This window comes from Mustela putorius, unplaced genomic scaffold (genome assembly GCF_011764305.1).
Source record: "Mustela putorius furo isolate JIRA1106 unplaced genomic scaffold, ASM1176430v1.1 tig00003834_pilon_pilon_pilon, whole genome shotgun sequence".
NCBI classification, from domain to species: Eukaryota; Metazoa; Chordata; class Mammalia; order Carnivora; family Mustelidae; genus Mustela; species Mustela putorius.
The window spans coordinates 25,947,057-25,951,404 of record NW_025421987.1 but is presented as its reverse complement, the minus strand read 5'-3'; the positions used below and the strand labels follow the sequence as shown (position 1 = coordinate 25,951,404).

General features: G+C 33.6%; 1 non-coding gene across 1 annotated transcript; it reads left to right on the top strand.

Moving 5' to 3' along the window:
• Positions 1 to 1,186: 1,186 nt before the first annotated feature.
• On the top strand, positions 1,187 to 1,316 carry LOC123394640. The gene has a single exon (XR_006609393.1). It is a non-coding gene; the product is annotated as a small nucleolar RNA SNORA20 (small nucleolar RNA).
• Positions 1,317 to 4,348: the final 3,032 nt, after the last annotated feature.

The window sequence follows — 4,348 nt, the reverse complement described above, 5'->3', positions numbered from 1 at the left end:
ATTTGCTTGTGAAGCTGTCTGGTTCTGTATTTTTTTGTGTTGGGAATTTCTTGATTACTAATTCAATTTTATTGCTGGTAATCAATCTGTTCATATTGTCTATTTCTCCCTGCTTCATTTTGTTAGGTTATCTGTTTCTAGGAATTTATTCATTTCTTCTAAGTTGTCCAATTTTTTGGCAAATAATTTTTCATAACATTCTCTTACAATCATTTGTATTTTTGTTGTGTGTCAGTTGTGATTTCTCCTTTTTCATTTGTGGTTTTATTTTTTGAGTTCTCTCTCTTTTTCTGATGAGCCTGGTAGAAGTTTATCAATGTTATTGATTTTTTCAAAGAGCTCCTTGTATTATTGATCTTTCTATTTTTTTTTTTGTTTAAAAATCTAAAATGAACTAAAAAGTCTCTATAGCACTTATTTCTGCTCTCATTTTTATTATTTTCTTCTCTGTTGGTTTTGGGTTTTGTCTGTCTTTTTCTAGCTCCTTAGATATAAGGTTAGGTTGTTTATTTGAGATTTTTCTTGCTTTTTGAGGTAGGCCTATATTGCTATAAATTCCCTCTTGAAACAGTTTTGGCTGTATCACAAAGATTTAGGACCATTGTAATTTCTTTTTCATTTCTCTCCATGTACTTTTTCGTTTATTCTTTGATTTCTTGGTTGACTCATTCATTGTTTACTAGCATGTTGTGCGACCTTAATATATTTGTGCTATTTTCAGATTTTTCTTGCCGTTTATTTCTAGTTTCACAGAGTTTTAGTCAGAAAAGATGCATGATACATCTTCAATATTTTCTAATTTGGTGAAACTTGTTTCATGGTCTAATATGTAATCTAATCTGAGATTGTTCCATCTGCACTCAAAAATAATGTGTATTCTGCTCTTTTAGGAATTTTCTGAATATACCTATTAAATCCATCTAGTCCATCTAGTTCATTCAAAGCCACTCTTTCCTTGTTGATTTTTGGTTTGGATGATCTATCCATTAATGTAAATTAGGTGTTAAAGTCCCCTACTATTATTGTATTACTATTGCTTAATTCCTTTATGTTAACCATGAACTGTTTTATGTATTTTTGTGCTCCTATATTGGGTACATATATATTTACAGTTGTTATATCTGATTAGATTGTCCCCCTTATTATTATATAGTGTCCTTGTCTCGTGCTAAAGTGTATTTTGTTTCTTTCCATTGATTTACTACTCTAGTCTTTTAGTGATATGAGCAGTTATACACATGGGAGAGAACAATATTAGGCTGTTGTAAATGAAGATGGAATAACCATTTCATCTCTTCTACAAAGTCCAGGTATTGCTTCCATGTCTGAATGAACCATGTAAGCACGAGTCAATCAAATTTATTATGGCAAATATCTATATAGACTGATTTTATGAAAATATTGATTTAAGAATTTCACTTTGTTTTTTAAAGTAGTACTAAGACTCATAATCTGCATTAATTATCTTATGTGGGACAAATGATTTCACATGTGATGAGATGGAGTGCTCTTTACATGATAAATTTTGTGTTTTGAAGAGAGTTTTGGACTCAAAATCCATTATTCCAGGTGGGGATGCTGTAGAAGCAACCCCTTTCATATACCTTGAAAACCATACAACCAGCATGGGATCTCAAAAACAGCTTGCTATTGTGGAGTTTGCAAGATCTTCTTCTCCTTCTTCTTCTTCTTCTTCTTTCTCCTTCTCCTCCTCTTTCTTCTTCTTCTTCTTCTTCTTCTTCTTCTTTTCTTCTTCTTTCTCCTAAGATTTTATTTATTTATTTAGTTGACACAGAGAGAGAGAACCCAAGTAGGCAGAGAGGCAGGCAGAGAGAGAGGAGGAAGTAGGCTCCCCGCCAAGCAGAGAGCCAGATGGGGGGCTTGATCCCAGGACCCTGAGACCATGACCTGAGCTGAAGTCAGAGGCTTAACCCACTGAGCCACCCAGGTGCCCCGTGAGATCTCGTATTATTCCTGACAACACTGGCAATTAATGCTGCCTCAAACTCCACATATTTTATTGCAAATTTAAGAGCTTTCAGTAATGAGGTTCAAGTTAACCAAGAATGCAAAAATCTAAAATGGATTGGTCTTGATTTTGTCAATGGTAAACCTTGAAAGAACGAATAAGCAGGGGTATTTAAATCAACCATAGTGAAAGTTAAGAGTTGGAAATTTGAACAGAGTTTGAAATTTCAAAATTGAATAGAAGCTTCAATTAACATTCTTCAAATGGATGATCTTATCAAATTACACCTGGAAAGCAAAGATAAGCTTTGAAGTTATGAAGATGTCATTAACTCAAGAGTCCCAGATGACTGATCTGATTTTTATTTATAACTTTATTAGGTGCCATTTTCTTGTACCTTGAGTATTGTACATTAAAAATAATGAGCTGTCCAGGAAAAAAAAAAAGTCCAGTGTGTCTGTAATTTGTATTGGTACCTTGGCTTTCTTTTGACATACATTTGCATCATAAATTCAAACCTCTATTCCCTCAACTTTTAAAGATTTTATTTATTTATTTATTTGAGAGAGTGATAGAGAGAATGAGAGAGAGAGAGAGAGCATGAGAGGGGAGAGGTCAGCAGGAGAAGCAGATTCCCTGCTGAGCAGGGAGCCTGAGGTGGGACTTGATCCCAGGACTCTGGGATCATGATCTAAGCCAAAGGCAGTTGCTTAGCCAACTGAGCCACCCAGACACCCTATTCCCTTACTTTTAATCTGCATGTGTCTTTGGGTCTAAAATGAGTTTCTTGTAGGCAGCATGTAGATGGGTGTTGTTTTTCTATCCATCCCTTCACCCATGTCATTTGATTGGAAGATTTAGTCCATTTACTTTGAAAGTAATTATTGATATATATTTATTGCCATTCTGTTACTTGTTTTGTGGTTGTTTTAATAACTTTTTTCTGATCCTTTCTTTTCTTGCTTTCTTTCATTTTTGCTGGCTTTCTTTGGTGATATGCTGGTGATATACTTGGATTCCTTTCTCTTCTTTGCATATTTATTACTGATTTTTGATTCATGGTTATCATTAGATTGTACATAACATCTTATTCGTACAACAGTCTATATATTAAGTCGATGGTTCCCTATATTTGAACCCACTCTTTACTCCTCTTTCCCCATGTTTTATGTATTCGGTGGCATATACCTTTTATTTTGTGGATCCCTTGAGTGATTTTTATAGATAAATATATTTTTACTGCTTATGTGTTTTCTACCTCTCATACTCTTATGTTCTTTCCTTTCTACTCAAAGAGTACTCTTTAACATTTATTATAGGGCTGGGTTAGTACTCATGAATTCTTTTAGCTTTTGTTTATCTGAGAAACTCCTTATGTCTTCTATTCCGAATGATAGCCTTATTGGCTATGGATTTTTCCTTTCAGCACTTTGAATATTTCATGGCATTCACTTCTGGCCTGAGTTTCTGCTGAAAACTCCACTGATAACTTTATGAAGTTTCCCTTGTATGTAACTGTCGCATCTCTAGCTGCTTTAAAAAAATTTTCTCTTTATCATTACTTTTTTTGCCATTTTAATTACTCTGTATTTTGGTGTGGACCTCCTCAGGTTGATTTTGTTGGGGGAATCTCTGTACTTACTGGATCTGTATATCTGTTTCCTCCCCATATTAGGGATGTTTTGGCTATTATTTCTTTTTCTCTTCTCTTCTTTTCTTTTCCTTTCCTTATTATTTATTATTTTTTATTTTTATTAAATTCAATTAACCAACATATAGTAGTATATCATGAGTTTTTGATGTACTGTTCAGTGATTCATTAGTTGTATATAATACCCAGGGCTCATCACTATTATTTCTTCAAATAAATTTTCTGTCCTCTCTTCTCTTTCTTCTTCTGGGATTCCTATAACACTTGATGGAGGTTCTGAATTCCCTTATTCTTATTTTACATATTTTTTTTTCCTCTTACCTGTTCAGCTTGATTACTTCTATTATTCTGTCTTCCAGGTCACTAATTTGTTCCTCTGTTTCCTTTAGCCTGCTATTTATCCTATCTAGTGTATTTTCAATTTCATTTATTGTGTTCATCCCTGATTGGTTCTTTTTTATTTATTTATTTTTGTTTGTTTATTGTCTCACTGATGTCCTCCACTCTTTTCTCAAGTCCAGTGAGTATCTTTGTGACTTTTACTTTAAATTCTCTACCAGGCATATCATTTATATGCATTTCACTTTGGTCTCTTGCTGTGGTTTTGTCCTATTCTTTCATTTGGGACATATTACTCTGTATCTCATTTTTTTTCTGACTTTTTGTTTCTCTGTGTATTAGGAAAGTAAACTGTTTTTCCTGCTCTTGAAAAAAATGGCTGTATGAAG